Source organism: Heterocephalus glaber, unplaced genomic scaffold, assembly GCF_053883595.1.
Source record: "Heterocephalus glaber isolate CG9 unplaced genomic scaffold, H.glaber_assembly_v1.0 deba00001610, whole genome shotgun sequence".
Classification (NCBI taxonomy): domain Eukaryota; kingdom Metazoa; phylum Chordata; class Mammalia; order Rodentia; family Bathyergidae; genus Heterocephalus; species Heterocephalus glaber.
Window position 1 is genome coordinate 25,908,111 of NW_028258381.1, and position 17,945 is coordinate 25,926,055.

Here is a 17,945-nt window from a genome sequence, read left to right on the forward strand (position 1 = left end):
GTATTCAACTTCTAAGACAACCATGATTGGTAAGGAAATTACAGTTCCCTGGGCATGCTGTGTATTTCAAGGTGCTTCATATCTAGATAAGATAACTGATCTCCAGGACGTTTAACAACTGAGTTTTGAAGACCAGGGTTAAAAAGATAACTGGACTAAGAGGATAGCCAATATTTTGGCCCTGGTCCTCCAAGGTCAACAAGGACCCAGGACATGGGGAGAACTTTTCTCCAGGATACTACAACTTTGGTGAGTCCCCCAAACTCCTGAACAGGAAAATTTTTAGACCTTCAAGAATAGGAGTAAACCAATGTGCAGTGTGCTAAAAAAAAAAGAGTCACCAGAGAGAAAAACATCTCCCTTGCTTCCACAGGAAGCCAAATGGTAAGAAAGGCTGTGACTCATCCTGGCAGCTGTGACAGAGGAGCTGAGAGGCTCTGCATATAGTTCCAAAAGTAATACCTGAGGAGCCTTAACTGACCTTGATAAATAGCAAGAGGTTAATTTTGATTAACACAGGTATCACTTTAACTTGATCTTGAACATTCAACAGAAAAGTTTAACCAAAGAGATATTAAAGTAAGAGTAATGTAGTCAAAACACAAAAGGGGGGCTCCAATCACTGACCCCTGCTAACAGTTTCTAGGTACACCTGTATACAGGTCTAGAAACCAACTGGCTATAATTGCTATTCCAGTCCCTTAAGGGCAGTGTCTTAATGTGGCTCTTTTGCCAATTTGTCTTTCCATTTTGCTGCTTATGCTTTGGTTATGAATACTTTAACATCTTGGTAAAGATTGTTTATTCTCACCTAGGTGCTGCCAAACTCCTAATGAGCATGCAGATGGAACCAATGATAAAAGTGCTTTGGATCCATTGCCCCTGCACAGACTGCCCAAGGGGCACATGTGCCATGCTTCATATGACACGTTGTACTTTCATCCCAGATAATCATGATAATAGGAGATAAACACAGGAGGTTCAGGCAGTATATCAAATGTTTCAGGATGCCTCACAGAATTCATGGGGTTCATGAAAGACCACTATCTTATCTTGGATTCTTCCCTTTACAGTGCCTATTCTTCTCTTTTTACTCACCTGTTTATTATTGCCATGTCTAATCAATCTATTGCAAAGATTTTTTTCACCAAGAAGATTGTGGCTATTTCACCAGCAGTTGCCAAAGGCCATAACAATAAGATCCTCTTCCTTTAGTCCAGATGAAATTCTGATCATCACCACCCCTATTCAACAGGAAGTAGGTAAGGAAGAAATGTGCTGCCTGTTTTCCCTATCTATCCATAGTGTCTGGAACGAAGGAATATGACCACCACATCCTAGGTTGATCAAAAACCACACTAAGCTCCCCCTCCCATTACAGCTATACTCAGTCACTCATATTATTATCAGTCCTGCTATTGACAGCAACCACTACTCCCAGCATTTTCTCAAGCCTCATCCTTGGGAAACCATTACCTCTTGTGTTTTCTCAAGCCTTGTTCTTGGCAGGTAGTCACAACCTCCTTTCACTGAACTTCTCCCCAATCCCATGACCCTCTAAAAGACCCTGTACCCTGTACAAGAGGATCAAGTCTGGTCTCAGTGTGAGAAAGGTCCCTTTCTGGTTTGTTCCGAAATAAACATGTCCTGTTGAGCTCGTACCTTTGTTTCTTTTCCTTCTTTTTTCCCCCTAAACCCAGCTTTGCCATTTAAGAACCAAAATAAGAAAATGGACCACACCAATCTCTTTGCTGGGGTACAGGTAAGAAGCCCCATGTTCACCTGGCTTGTTGAGCCATTTAGTAGAGAGCCACAGGAGAGGTACTAGATTCCAGAGGCAAACTTGATTCCTTCAACAGTTCAAAAAGTCCTTATGTCTTCTGTGGAATCTGACCCTTTGTGCTAAGAATGTAATACTGGAAACAACAGAAGCATACATTTCAGACATTTCTTTACACTGGGTTCCAGCTGATATTAAGTGCTATTTGTATTGTGTGAGGAATGATTAGAGATGGTCACTGTTTTTCTCTTGTGCATGTAGAAATAAGACAGCAGGAACACAAAGGTGATTTCAGATGAATCTGATTTAATGAAAACACTGTGAAGATTTCTAGAAAAATATAGCAATTTACCTTCTCTGCAAGATATTTCTATACTTGTTACAAATTTTGGTGGCTAATTGCCAAGCTTGGTGGGGCATGCCTATAATCCCAGCACTTGGGAGGTTAAAGCAGGAGAACTGTGAGTCTACACCAGCCTAAAATGTAGCAAAATCGTGTCTGAGGGCCATGGATTTAGGTCAGTGGTTCCGGTGCCTGCCTCGAAAGCACAAGGTACCGAGTTCGATTCCCCAGTACCAAAAAAAAAAAAAAAAAGATCCTGTCTGAAAAAACCTAAACAAAAGCAAAATTGGTGGCTACTGAAAGAACAGAGAAAGGTAAAAAATTTTCATACAACTTTTATCAAAATAGATCTTCAGCATTTGGGAAGGATTATGACATGTCTTGTTTGTAATATGAAATAAGTATTCATACTGCATTCTTTATTCTAGACTGGTGTCTAGAATTGACATATCTACTTCATAAAATCTACTGTATGAATACACTTGGGGCAGGTTGATGTAGTTCTAATTTCTCCACGGTATAGCCACTTCTGTGTTATTTAGAATAAGGCTTTCTGTAATTGTGATTTGGCTGCAAGTGGAGATATATGTATGTCTTGGTTCCCTTTTTTTTAAGTTTTCAAGATACAAGCTTTGTAGAAGACTTACGAAGGAGCTTTTATGGAAAAGCCTGTTTCAGAATTTCTGAAAAAACAAAAGCTTGAGTGTTCTCCATCCAGGTTATGTCAAGTGGTTATTCTGTATTAATAGTTATTTGAGGAAGACATAAACATTTTAAAAGTTAATACTATTAGTATTGGAATAAGAGGAGCTAATATTGCTATGTTAGCAAGTCAATACCCTGTGCAAATTGCATTTGGCATTTAACTTTTGGCTTTGAAATTCCATGAGGATCTTTGCCTGGTAAAAGTGAATGACATGGGTCAGGGACCCACAGATCCTGGCAGTTTCTTGTCAGGGGGAAAATTGTTAGCAGAAGTGATTTGCAAAACATTCTCTCTTCCACTGGAAGAACAGAAAATAGATATGGATAGGGAATGGGCCACAGAGACTGAGTTCTGGAATTCATTTCCCTTAAAAATAGGTCAATTCTCTCTTTCCTAGGAAGCCCCATGGGCAAAGACCCCATCTTCTGCACTCTCTTAAATACAAATTGACCCTGACAGTGAAACAACCTCCAACTTTTGCAGCTCACTCTGGGGAAGGGTTTTAAATACATTTCACCCTGTAAGTTCAGAAATGACTGTTGCTCTGGGAAGCTTGGTCTCAAGGTTATAAACTCCTTGGGGCTCCAGGCCTTACATATCCAGAGGCCAAAAGACCCAAGAAAGTAAGCTTGCTGGCTTGTGTTCCTTAACTTAAAAGGTTGAAAGTAAATATTTTCTTGCTTCCTCCATCATCCTCTCTTTTTCTGGGCCTTGTGCTTTCTGTGAGGATGACGTCCAGACAGTGCTAACCTCAGGTCTCCATGGTGAAGCGATTCTACTAATCACACTGCACTAAGAAGCCATGCTGCCCAGAAGGCATGGATTGAACAGACCTGAATAGCTTTGGTTTTGGTTACTTTGAAAGCACTTTCCCCCTTTCTCTTTGTGGAAAAAACTTCATTTAAATAAATGTCCCTTTATTGTTGAGAATTATGGGGATGGATAAGCAAAAGAAATAATTAGTACTTATGCTGATGAAGGAATATACTGAGACCCTCAGAAAGAAGACTGTATTGTTGGAAAATATTGCTTAATAAAAGCAAATTATCCTCTTACAACAAAAATGTGCCTCACCCCATGGTCTGGAGTTGTGGTTGTAAGACACACTATGTTGAAATTTGATTATTTACAGACTCAAAGGACACATGTCAAATTCAGATTGGCCAAAGGCTCTTCTGTTTATGTTTTTAAGTCAGATCAAAGGGGTTTTTAAGATCTATCTAAAATTTAAAACAATAACTGTAATGCTCAGCTTGTGTCCAGATACCAACAGCTAGCTTTTTGGGAAGTAAGAGAGAAATGGTTTATAAACCCTATAGTCTGTTTCTCAGACATTCTTTCCAGTATGGAAAAGCTCATAAGGTAGGTTCTGGAAGCCTAATATGGAGCTACCTGAGGGGGACCCTGGGGCGCATTCAAGGGGACTCAAGTGTGAGTTTGAGAATTTTTGATTCCTCCACACACCCCTTTACTTTGATTGGCATGGGTTGATGTATAGAAGAGATCCTTCATAGATATAAAAGTTAGGGGGAATCACGAAGAAGTTTATTTAACAAGATATTACCATTTGCTAGTATCCAAATGACTTATAGAATCTTTATGTACTAATCAAATTGAAAGTAATATTCTTTCCTTAACCATCTTAATGTGTAAATATCGATTGATAGAAACATAGTTTGAATGCTTAAATTTAAAAAATTACAGTAAAAGACACATTGCCCATGAATCCCTCTAAAATACTTCCTCTCTCCCACTTCACACATACTTATACCATCATTCTTGCCACTTTCTGAAGCAGTTCTGGAAATCCTATTTTGTGAGGGTCTTTATAGTTGTCCTGTTGTGGCTGCCTGGATGTTCTGAACTGATTCAAAATGTTTTCCTTCATTTTGACTTTGAGGAAGAACCAGAAGTTCCACAGTACCAGATATAGTGAATAAGCTGGATGAGGGCACACTGTAATATTTTTATGAGCCTGCTTTTCCATTGGATGGCACTTAGCAGCAACATTCACTGTATATTTGGATCCCATCTCGTAAAGATGCTCATGAAAGAAGACTTCCAGAACTGTTTCAGAAAGTAGTAAGAATGATGCGATAAGTGTGTTTGAAGTGAGGGGGAGTATTTTGAATGGGATTCATGACAGTGTGTTTTATTGTAACTTTAAAAATATTTAAACATTCATTATATATTTTGATCACCTGTGTATGCTATACAGGTGGCATAAAAAATAGAAGGAACAAAAAGGAAAACGTAGAAAAACTTATAAAATTAGTTCAGTAATGTGACAAACATGAGTTATTGATGACTTTTAGTGAATTAATGAATATTAGTGAATTTTAGTGGTAAAGGCCTAATCCCTGAGTTGGGAAATCATGGGTATCAGGGAAGAAAATATATTTACCTCTCCTACATCTTCTAGGAGGCACTGGCTGATGTGACAAACATGTCCCTAGACAGAGATGAATTTTTATAAACTCAGAAGGGTATCTGGGTTTGATGGGGCTAGACTTATGTGGCAGTCACCATCAACCATCAATCATCAATAATATATAGATAAGAAGCGACCAGTTACATTTACTAGTACATTAACTATCAGTTACATTTAATAGTGACAGGAGTCCAATTTATGCCTGAAATTAGCTTAGGTTTTCTGAGGTCCTCAAAATGGCCAGTGCTCAGGATTATCTCTAAAACCTTGTTCTTGGCTTCCAAGCTAATGTATCTTGTAAATATAAGCAAGTGAAGCAGGATTTCCCCTAAACTATGATCTGTCACAGAAACCACAATGTCTCCATGAGCTTCTTGAAGCTTTTTCAGTCTTTAAAGAGATTCTTCATCAAAATTTAGCAGAAAAGAATGAAATGTTTACACATGGCATTGGAGTAACAAGAAAAGAAAGACATTTGAGGGAGCTGGTTTGTTTAAAATATCAGTATTTTCTGTTATGTAAAACATCTCTTGGCCTAAGCTCAACCCTGGATAATTTTCTCCATTCACTCCAAAGCCCCTCCTGCTCAAACACGGACATGCTATGAAAGCTACATATATTGCAGGTTGCTGAGGAAGACAGCTGGTTAGCCTTGTTTCCTCCAGAAGCTTCCATATGACTCCTGCCATGTGGATTCCTGGCCCAGGTTCTCTACCATCCATCTCTCGGACTCCAATTTTCATGCCTGTTGATTTTCATCATTCCTCTCTCGACTTTCTCATTTCTTTCAGCTCACCCAGTAGATCTCTAAGTCAAGCTTCAGGGAATTGAAGCAAGCATTCAAAGAACTCCTATTTTGAGTTTTCCTCTTCTGCCTCAGAGTAGGTGACTCTCCAAATTCAGAAAAGTATGGTCTATTTTTGAACCTGATTAAAATAAAAGTGGAGTCAGTGACATGTTAGGAGAAAATCCCAGAGTCAAATCAGTTAGTGTTGTGTAAAGTGAATGGCATATAATCTGCATGGGATTAAATGGGGGCTAGTTTTGGGCACTGGAACCATTTAAAAATTGAAAAGATAATAGAAAATACAAGAGAAAAGAGAAAAAATAAAATATCTATTATTATAATAAAATATTACACAGTAGTGATGAACATTAATTATTTCTTCTGAGATAGTCTTATCCTGGGTGGTCATCTAGGAGGATGAAGAAAGCTCTCTTTCTCTGACTCTCACTTATTTATAGTATAGTCAATGAGCTTTCCCCATGTTTTTTATTTCCCTGCTTCTCTCATTTTCTTAGTTGAATGATTTCTACTTTGGTGAAATATAACACTTACATAAAATTCTTCCATTCTTTTTTCTCCATCTCTGTTTTAGTATCAGCTCTTTCAGATATACCCTGTTCTTATTGTCAGAACTTTTGACAACTTCTCCAGTCACCTCTTGATTAGGAAAACTCAACCATTAGTACATGTGTCGGGAAGGGGCCAGGAACACAGCATTCTCTGGGTTCTTGAGATTTAACTGGGTTTTCTTTAATCTGTGTGCCTCATATAAGAACTTTGAGCTTATGATTTCTTACTTTGAGTTTCTCAAAAATGTTGCTGCCATGTTGTCCAGCATTAATATTGCTGTCAAGAAATCTGAACCCAACCTGATTTTCTTTTTATTATAAGTGGCATGGTTGTTTCTGCCTGAAGATTTTTTTTTCATTAAAGTCTTTAGAGTTTTCCTGAACTATGCTGTGGAGCTGATAATAGTATATACAGTAGGTATTTTCAATATATACATTCAAATTTTTTATTTTTAGAAAATTGTCTTACTTTGTAGTCTTAAGTACATTCAAGTTAAATATATGTTGGATTGTCTATGCAATGCTTTCTTACAACCTTTTAATCTATTTATGAGTTTTCTTAGCTATTTCCCTCTTCAGTGTCCATGGTTATATTTCTAACCAATTCTCTTTTACTTAAAGTACATTCTAATTTAGCCTTCATGTTTAAATTGTATTTATTCATTTCATTTTTCACTCAGTCCCTTTCCTGAGTTTGATAAACTGTTCCCCATCCTTGTGTTTCTGTTCATGTATTCCCTGAGTTTGAAATGTTTGGTTTGAGATACTCTTTCATTAAGGAAGTCATTTACAAATACTATGATGTAATGACATTTAACTTACATTGGTATACTGTGTTAAATTTCTTACGTCTTCCTAGTCTACAATCATTATGTGTCACTAGTAGGTAAGGGAGAGGTGTTGAGATATTTGTCAGACTTTGGTGATGGTTAGTTTTATGTGCCAACTTGACTGGATGAGGTGCCTGGCTATCTGGCAGAACATTATTTGTGGGTGTGTCTGTGAGAGGTTTCCTGAAATGATTGGCATTTGAATTGGTGGACTGAAAAAAGCAGGTGGTCCTTGCCAATGTGGATGGGTGTCATCCAGTCCACTGAGGGTTTGAGTAGAGCATGAAGTAGTGGAGGAGAAATTCACTTTCTGTCTGTTAGAGCAGGAACTTTGGTCTTCTCTACGACTGGTCCTCCTGGTTATCAGGGCTTCAAGCCCAGTCTGGAGTCTACACCATTGTCTTGCTGACTGTAAGGCCTTCCAGCTGTACCCCTATTTTTCTTGGCCCCAGTTTGGAGACAGTAGGTCATGGGACTTATCCAGAGTCTTAGGAGCCAATACTTTATAATAGGCCTCTCCTATATATAAAGGATATATATGTTATATAAAGGACATATATAAGGTGGGGTCAAAACCTATGGTGAAGTTTAAATTTAAAAACTTGTTACAGTAAGACACATTGGCATTAACACACCTCAAAATATTCCACCTTGCTTCAAGTACACTTATTCCATTATTCTTGCCACTTTCTGAAGCAGTTCTGGAAGGCTTCTTTCATGAATGTTATGATTTTTAAAATAGATGATTCCTTTGGGCAGCTGGGACATTTGAATTTTAAATTTCTTTCTAACAATTGCTTCCTTTCAATGTTTCACCACAAGGGCTGCCAGCGCCTTCCAAGTCTTTCTGTCTTCTAGAACCCCTGACTTCCCAAAGTGCCACCTCTGGCTGTACACATTTTTAAGCTCCTCCCTTTCAGATCCTTAGGGGACACAGTCTCTTTCACCAGTAATCAGATCTATTCTCTACTCAGTATTTCTCTGCTCAGGGTGAACCCTTTCTTTGTGGATAATTGCTTCTGTTTTCTGCAAAGGCAGTCCCTGCCTGATTCTCCTCCCCAGCATGAGTTTGTGTGGTGTGGGATGCTTAGTTTCCTATTTTTGTAGATATCAAGTTTGTAATATTCTTGGTTGGTTGGTATGCCAGGGGAGTATGTTAAGGTTAACATGATTTGCCTCTTTTTTGTTCACTGGTTTTGTGGTGTGTGAGATTCAGGTTTAGGGAGTCCCCATTATACCGGAGGAACTCTGCAGTGCTAGGAGAACCTTGGATCTAGAGGCTTTTTGTAAAATGGGAAAGGAGAAAGAACAATAAATACTTTTACTTTGCACCTAATGGGTCTGTCATTCAATTTTGCATTCTCAAGTGTCTGGAGTTGGGCCTTGTCCATAATGGATATCCATTAAATATTGGTAAGTCAAAGTGCACCAGACACCTCATATTCCAGGGGCATTGTTGGCACTAGTTTATAGAAAAGAGATCGAGTTTAAGGAAGGGTAACTAATTTCTTCTTGGTCACATGACTAATAAATAATAGAGCCAGAGTTTGAGCCCAGGTCACCCTGACCCAGGCTAGATAGTCTTTTATTCCTACTGGGCTACTTTGGAGCCTTTGGGAAAGAAATTCAGAATGAATATTAGGGAGAGTGTTCTGGAAGAACAGGCTGAGGGGGAAAAAGGGAGTGAAGAAAGAGGAGTAAGAGTTTTAAAGAGAGAAACACAGATAAAATTAATCAGGAAACAATTACTCTTTTCTTCATCTTCTTATTTATGCCAGAAGAGAGGACTCTGCAGGAAGGGTGGAGTTGCTGCTTCATTATTTGTTGATGGGGTCATGTATTAAGTCAATGCCATTTAAAGTCTGTAGACTCCTAGATTGCTTCATCACAGAGGCCTTGAGTGAACAATCGTTTCTCTGAAGACCATATCAAAGGTACAGCGGTAAAAAGTTATTGGGAGGCATATCTAGCTCAAAGCCAGCTGAAACCAGAAATTGTAGCTAAAGTGTCATTGCTATGCATCATAGTTACAAAGCTGAAAGAAGTAGGATGAATGTTATTAAGATAATTTTAAATATAGGGAAATGTACATTTAGAACAGTTAGGTGACTTACTTAAAGGTCATAGGGTCCTGGAAAGCTGAGGCTAGAATCTAGATACTCCAATCCCTCAGACTTCCCCACAGACTGATATAAAAGGATCTATTATTATTTTGGCAATAAAATTCTTCTTCAAATATTTGGTGGATCTCTCTCACCCTCTCCTTTGGATGAACAATCTTGCTTCTTGCCCGAGAAAGACTCAACTACTCTTTGTGCTTTGTAGCATTATGAAGTTACTGAAATGAGACAAAAGCTATTTTTAATAAAAACAAATATAAACTGACCTTGTTTTCACTCTTGAAGCTGCAAATATCAATCTGACTTGACTTGTTTACTTTATTATGAAAAGTGTGATTGTAAGGATAATGAGGAGGACAGCAAATATAAACATACAAAGAGGTTTTTTGGCTCACAGTGATCTGTATGGCCTTCAAACTATGTGCCTCCAGTATAATAATCTGCACTTTCTTAGACCACACCAGACTCTTGAGCCAACTAGATGGTCATTAGGCAGCAACAGTAGTGTATTTCCACAGCTCTCACCTCTGTCTGCCCCGGTGAAATGCTCCTGTGCCCACAGTCCCTATACTTTTGAGGATATCTTTGATGGATCCACAAATGCATCCTCTCCACCCCACATGGAAGCCTCCATTTCATGCATTTCTGTGATCTGCTCTCGGTCTCTTATCTCTGTGAAGCAGCCTATGACCTAATGCCCACCAGGGGCACTAGACTTGGGATGTCAGACAAGGTGTCCCAATTCAGGTGATGCTCAGACATGTGGGCAGGTCTGAGTTGGTGACTGATGATTGATTTCCATGGCCATACTGTCTGTCAGGCAGGTAGTCTGGCAGGTTTACTGGGAGCTCCAAAGAACACGAAAATGATGGCTGAGTCCATTTCCTTGAACTTTTGGCTCCAGGGCTCAAAGCAAAGCATCCAATTGCTCCTGAAATCTTCCAGAAATTCAAGTGTAGCAGCTTTTTCTTATTTGCTCGCAAGGCCATTCCTGATGGCCAGGGAGGAGTCCCTGGGGATCAAGCTAGATGGCACTGTTGGAGCATATACCTAACTACTGGTGCTCACATCACCTCTTTCCTCCCATGGTGAGATACTGGTCTTATTCTCACCCTTCCCTTTCTCCACAGTTACTTCTTTGCTAAGAAGCTACTTTGATCCACATGCAAATATCTTCCTGGAACTCCCACTTCCTTATCTGTGGTTTGTTTTTCAACTGTTTTGGAGGAGTCTTTTATTTGGGAATTGTCAAATCCTAAAGTGAACACAGATCCATCTCATGCCGGACCTTTGCACCAAAACATCTTTAAAATATCAAATTTATGTGATTCTTTCATCCTTCCATTTCAGTAAGTTCTTATTAACTACTATAAAGTTATCAGAGTTGTCATTATTTATTCTCCTTAATTATTAAAAACTTGTTCTTACTACCCCTGAAATTTCAGTCTGGAGAGTTCAATGGTTAGTGTCTGACTAAGTAGTGGAACAAAAGGAACCTTTCCAATTAAAGTTAATAGTGGGATAACTTCAGACACACAAAGAGAGAAAAAGGCTCTCATGAGTCATGGTGAGTTCAAAAGGAAAGTGTTGAGGTAGAATCACAAGGCATCATGGGAAGTGCTATTCAAGCTAGCATGTCAAAAAGGCTGATTAGCAGCAGTTCCAAGTCAGCATGATCACCAGGGAGTCTTACTGATAAAATTATTTCCCCTCCAGAGAGAATCTCCCTGAACGGAATAAATGCTTTACTTCTGAGTAGGATTCATGAAAAGGCAGGGGGATGGTGGTGGCAAGAATAAAGAGCCATATTCATTGAATGATCTGAAATGTGTGACCTGATATTGTTTATTAGTCTTCAGGTCTTAAATGAATAGAAATTTATGCTTGCTTTACATCATAAGAGTTTAAAATGTTCAAGTATCTCTTTATGGATATGTAATTTATGCTCCAAGAAAAGGAAATTCTAGATTATTTAAAATATTACTGTTTCTCGCATGATGCCTATTGAGGACCTTTAGATAGACCTTCTGAAGGGTATCCCTGACTGCCAACCACAACTACGACCCCCTTCAGCCTTAAGTAGCTTGAGCGGTCATAGCCCCTTGCCCCCTCATGGCGGTTGGGGATACTTCTTCAGAGGGGAGAATATCATAGATAGATGAGCTAGGTAGAAATATTATAGGCAGCTGGGGATTTAGCTCAGTGGTTTCATCGCCTGCTGCGCAAGTGCAAGGACCCGAGTTTGATCCCCGGTATCAAAAAAAGAAAAAGAAAAGAAATATTAGAGGCAATCAGATGGGGCTAAATCCTGGAGAAGGCTAGGACAAAGGTGAAACAAACCACAGCACACATCAATTAGACTTCCTGGCTGTAGCACAGAGAGGGACAAACCAAACTAAGCCAAGGGGATTTGCTGGAAGGTTATTGGGGGCTCTTGGTACTGTAGACAGCTAAGTTAGCTATAAATATTACAGCCAGTTATACAGGGCTGGGCCTTCCGCACAGAGGACAATTGTGGTCCAAGGCACATTCACTAAAGGCCACAATTGTAAAGGGAGAGAAACTACACACCCTTGTGCTTCCCCTGGGGATAAATAGCAGTGATTGATATTCTAAATAGGTGGGGGGTGGAGGGGCCTTAAGGTCTAAACCCAACCTCTCCCAGAAATATCCCTGACCTTTACCCTTACTGAAAGTCCTTGTACGCTTGCTCTGTGACTCGCTTCCCAGTTGGACCCCCATTCCCTAAGTGACTGTACTTGTAATCTTACTGGATGTTCATAGCTGTGGCCCACGTTGTACCCAAGTGGGTTCCATCCTATAAAACTTCTCTGTAAAGGGGGGGTCTTTGGCTGCCCTCTCAGGACCCCTCCTGCCCCTTGGGAACTTTCCTATCAATAAATATCTTCCTACTTAAAAAAAATTACTGTTTCTCATTTTTAAGGTTAATATTTTTAGTAAACATTTGGTAATTCCTGATATTCATTAAGTTCTGAGTAGCTTAATTTTGGTAGCAATGAAGCACTACATTGAATTTCTTATCATAAAAGGTTTATCTCTCTTAGATCTATTTGTTTTAATATCTAAACATTGCCTTATCTCTTTTTAAACCAGCCTTCTTTTTTTTCCTCCATACATAATAAACAAACTGTATACAGTTTGTGTAGGAAATAATGGAAACTACAGGGGAAAATGTAGAGTTGAGGAAGAAGTGTATCTGTATGCAAATAGGAGCATTTTATTTACAGGAGCTATGCTGTTCCTAAATACATAAATATGTCAGCAGTCTAATGGAAAGACAATGAGATACTTGTGACTGCATATTCATTACCATGGCAACAAACCATGACATCATAAGCACTAGTGAATAACATAATTGTAGGAGGCAGCTGTACAATAAAGCAAGAAATCTTATATTGATCTAATTATTTCTGAATGCAACAGCTGAAATAACATTTACAAAATTAAATGCAATAAAATTACTCAGAAGGAAATATAATGGTAGTGAATGGCTACAGGTAAAATAAAGAAACTTTTCAAGTCTTTACCAAATATTAAATTCCTCCACGAAGAAGTGGCATCTTACATAAACACAGTTTTGCTGTGAAATTTAAGTCAAAGAGCTGCAAATGGCCTTGTGGAACTCATATTTAGGAAAAGATCAAAAAATTGGGTAGGAGGTGGAAAGATTGCTGTGAGGTAGAGAGGAGAATGGGTGAGGTGGCTCTCAGCCATTAGAGAAAGGTGCATTGTGGCCTAGTGCTGCGGAGGCCAGTCAGTAATGGAAATACAGGAGAATTTGCCTAAAAGGAGAGTATGTTTCAGTAGAGTAGTTGGAGTGGAAGACAAAGGAGCTACAGAGTGAGAGGGGGGAGAGAAAGCAGACATAAACTTGAGCTAGGCTGCTACAAGTGTCTAAGACCTCATTTTGAACACTGATATTTGAATTTTTTAGATTTTAGCCCCTCATTCCTCATGCAAAGAAGCTTGGCCTCTCTTCAGAATCTTCATCAATTATTTCTCAGTTGCTCAGAGACAATGTAATCTGGGCTGAGGAACAGATATGCTCATGTTCAAGAAAGCCCAAAGGGTTCAAAATGATCATATTATCCTTCATTATCTTTTTCTTTCCCATTTGTCTCCCCAGTACCCATGCATAGACCTGTTTCCATGTAGTCTAAAAAAGTCCATCATACATATCAACTCCAGGACAGGTGGAGTGAGGGTGTTAGGAGGGGGCTTGGCTTTGGACCCATGATTTTAAGTTTTATTGAAGCAGAGCTGCCCCCATGGCTGAACCCATAGCTACTTTGGTATTTCATAATTCATCACCAAAGTAACTAATTTTTTTCCTAGCTCCAAATCTTTATGTGAAAATTTCTATTAGTTATGTTCCGTTTTATTCCTAATCTAGCCCAAAGCTACCATCATTCAGTCCTAAAAATTATAATAGGGCCGGGGATTTAGCTCAGTGGTTCTGCTGCCTGCCTTGCAAGTGCAAGGTCCAGAGTTTGATCCCCGGTACAAACAAAACAAAGAAAACAAAACAAACAAACAAACAAACAAACAAAAACAATAGTTTTCTTCCCTAAAATTCTTTTTTCTTTAGATTAGTCACTTCTGGGTTGGGATTTTTTCAGGTTTTAAAAGAATTAGCCTTCTATATTACCTTTCCCTTTGCTGGTACAAAATAACTGACACCCACAGTTTAAAGAAGGAGGGGTTTAATTTGGCTCATGTTTTATGGAGATTCAGTCCGTGGTCAGCTGAGTACAAGGCAGGAACATCATGGTGGAAAGGCATGTTGGAGCAAAGCAGCTCAGTTCATAGTGGCTGGGAAGCAGAGCAGAGGAAGGACTTGAGATTAAGGGCCCAGGGACCAGATAGAGTTCCCAAGGTCAAACCTCCATGACCCATCTAGACACATTCAGAATGTGGTTGACTCATTCCCTGAGCTGCTCTCAAACCAATCCAGTTGACAATCCAGTATAACTCTCACAATTTCTCTGTGATTTGCCTATCAGCATTACCCCTCATCTAGGAATAATGGTGCATGTTTGGATAGATCTTCCTTTACATGCATTGGATAGACTAAACACCACTAGACCAAATGTCTATAGAAGGGATGAAAAATGATCAAATTGATACACTGGTGCTATGGTTTAGATGTAATTTGAGTGTCTCTCAACAGTTCATATGTAAAGGCTTGGTCTGCAGGGTGGTTATATCAGAACTTCAACAGGTGAGTGAGGCTTTAGTCATGGTGTTTATGCCCTTGAAGGGGATTATGGGCTCTCGCTCTCTCTCTCTTTCTCCTGGAATGAGATGTACCACCCCTAATTCACATTTCCGTCAGCCAGATGCCACAAAGTGATACAGTTAAGGGGCAGCCCTCACATAGCCTGCTTGCTCTACGCCATTTGACTTTGAAGATCCAAAATGAAGCTAATGAACCTTCTCCTTTATAGTTAGTTATCTCAGGTATTTTGATGTAGTAAGGAGAAGCTGACTAATATAATTGGATTATCTTAATGATTCTATTGTAGGAGAAAACTTATTTTGCTTGGTTAGGGCCTTTAGTGTCAATAAGTAAAGAAAAATGTGGCTAAATTTTCATAAGTTAATTTAATTCTCAAATACACGAGAATCAAGTTGCAGTAACATTTATACATGCTGATAACTCTAAGCAAGGCCTAAGGCCCAGTGCAAATTTTAGGGCATTTGTAGAACTGTAATTTTAAATTTACTGTTTTTTCTTTCTTTCTGGGATACTTGGGTATCTTTTTCCACTTGGGTCTTAGAGCTAACTACTCTTGTTACAGATACTAGTGAACATTTGTACTCAATGAACTCAAATCCTAGTATAGATTGATTTTGTACTATGAGCTCCACTGGGCTTAGTCTGTGAATTCTGGCCCAAATAGTAAAATATACTCAACTAGAGTGATTAAAATAATGCGCAATTGGATATTCTTCCTTTCTGACTCATTTCTGGGAATAAAGTCTAAAAATTTATTAAATATCTGTATCTCAGACATCAATTCAAAGTCATGGAGTTTATGCCCTTAAAAGTGAATTAATTAGCCCTAAGTTATAATGCTTATTGATTGTTTGAGAAAGACATATAATCTTATTTAGGTTTAAAATTCCCTGAGGTGTGTATCTTTTTTGGATTTCTCTCTCTCTCTCTCTCTCTCTCTCTCTCCTTAGATTTAAAAGTTAGTGGCTCAACCATTGAATTCATCTACCCACAGAGTCCCATCTCAGGGCTGGCTTCTTGCCAAGATTTTGGGGTGGAAACTTGGTGAGTTTCTTACTGCTTTTTCTGCTTCTTGTGGCTGTAGACTGGATTTCATGGAAACAAAGAATGCTGGTTTGATTCTTACAATATTGTTGTCCAACCTCTCATTTTACAGCTGAGAAAATAGAGGATCATGAGTGTCAAATGACTTGTCTAAATTTGTACAGCTTACTGGTGGCTTGAGTCCAGACTTAAATGTATGTTTCTGATTACAAATTCATTACTTGGTTCTGACTAAAGGATATTCTTAGCTTCTCTCTTCTATCTCTGTTCCTTCAACGACACCCATCACTTTCCTCCTTCCAAACATATCAGAGGTCCTCTGAGATCTTACATTCTTTTTTTTTTTAACCTCTGGTGGTTGTTATTATTTTTCTATCTGTGCAAGTATGGAGATAAAGAGAATGAAACTTTAAGAAGCTAAATGAAGAGTATTGAAGTATCAATCAAATGAAACAGTCAAAACTTTGCAATTTCCCAACTTTCATGATCAGTGTTTAAAAATGCATATGCAGAGTCCTGTGGATAATTATGTGATGTCTGCGAGGTTAACTAAGTGTTAGATGTCCAAAGTCACCAAAAAATAAAACAGCTTTCAAGGGCTGCCAACACCAGCAGAGCCCCAGTGGGCATGTGTGGTTCTCTGCTTTGGAAAATGTGTCTCAGCCAGTGATGAAAATCTAAACCACACAAACCACTTGGTTTCTAAGAGAACAAGTTTTGAGAAACCATGTTTTGGAATAAAGCCTCAAATTTTCCATTTCACAACAAAGTTCCCCAAAGAAGTTTTATTTTAACATTATAAAGAATACTGAGGATAGCAGGAGTAAAGAAGGCTTAAAATAAAGGAAAAGAAAAACCTATTTTAATGGTGATGGACTTACAGAACTGGTGTGTAAAGATGTCGTCTTGCCTATTTATTTCCTGTCTTACAACTCCTTTCCACAAAACCCCAACACTCCATCTGGGTTTTCCAGTTCAAAGTTCTCCAAAAAGTTTACTTCTACAGTTTAAGTGTTGGTGCTTTATGAAAAGTGTGGAAAACACTAGACTACATGCTAATGTTAATTGATTTTAAGCTCTCCCTGAACATGAATTGTGCTGCAAAATTAGCCCGAGAGCCTTTAGACATTCACAAGGGCCAAAGAGGGGAAAGTTATAGAACAAAGAGTTTGGAGACATGGAACCATGTCACCCATCTTACTCCATCTAGCAGATCTTGTGCGGCTAGCAGACCGAAGTCCTTTCCCTGTGTGAATGAGGATGGAACCAGGCCAGGATTGGAGCTCTTAGCACTGCATCTGATCACCCTGGGCAAGTGGCTTAGCTTCCTTCTCTCAGTATCTGTTTTGTTTTACATCAAATAAGTTAATGCTTGTCTTCTACCTAAGGAGCCATGCAAGGGATAACAAAGAAAAGCATGCTTAATGAATTACCAAGTGCTATTCATTCATGAAGGTAAGCTTATACACGATTTTTTCATTTTCAGTTTATAATTGGAATGTATTATTTAAACTGCATAGAGTCAACTACAAATGGTTTAGATACCTTCTAGTCCAGCAATTAAATTAAGAATGCTTTTCCCTATTTTGTAATTTGAAGCAAATACTGAATAATTAAAATTATTTAAATTCATGCCTGTCCAATTTTAATATCTAAAAGCAATATAGGGAGGAAATCCAAACACTCACCCAGGAATGTAAAAACGTGATCCATGAAAGACAGTTATTACTTTAAAATTATTACAACCAAGCATAATTATATATAAGTCCACATTAACTTGATTGCCAACAAATTTAAAAACAAACCACTCAGATGTATATCCATTTCATAGCACTTGTTCAATATTGGGTTGAAATTTCCTATAAGGGTAAAAAACAAAACAAAACAAAAGACAAGACTCTGAATCCCAAACATCAGCTTAATTTTTTGGAAGACAAAGGCTAAGCTACCACACGTTCAAGCTGGTAACCTTCCCAAGTCCTGCATTGTATTCTATAAATACATTAGGTGTGATTAGCAGGGTCAAGAGCAAATGGTATTGACTATGTTGTATGTCCAAGTGATTAATTATAAAG

General features: G+C 38.6%; 1 long non-coding RNA gene across 1 annotated transcript in view; it reads left to right on the forward strand.

The window, feature by feature from the left end:
• LOC106008990 (uncharacterized) overlaps positions 1-17,945 on the forward strand; it is a 160,816-nt gene that overhangs the window by 112,057 nt on the left and 30,814 nt on the right. The window contains exon 11 of the long non-coding RNA XR_015445481.1: positions 1-17,945. This exon is cut by the window's right edge and continues 30,814 nt beyond it. This is a non-coding gene — a long non-coding RNA (uncharacterized LOC106008990).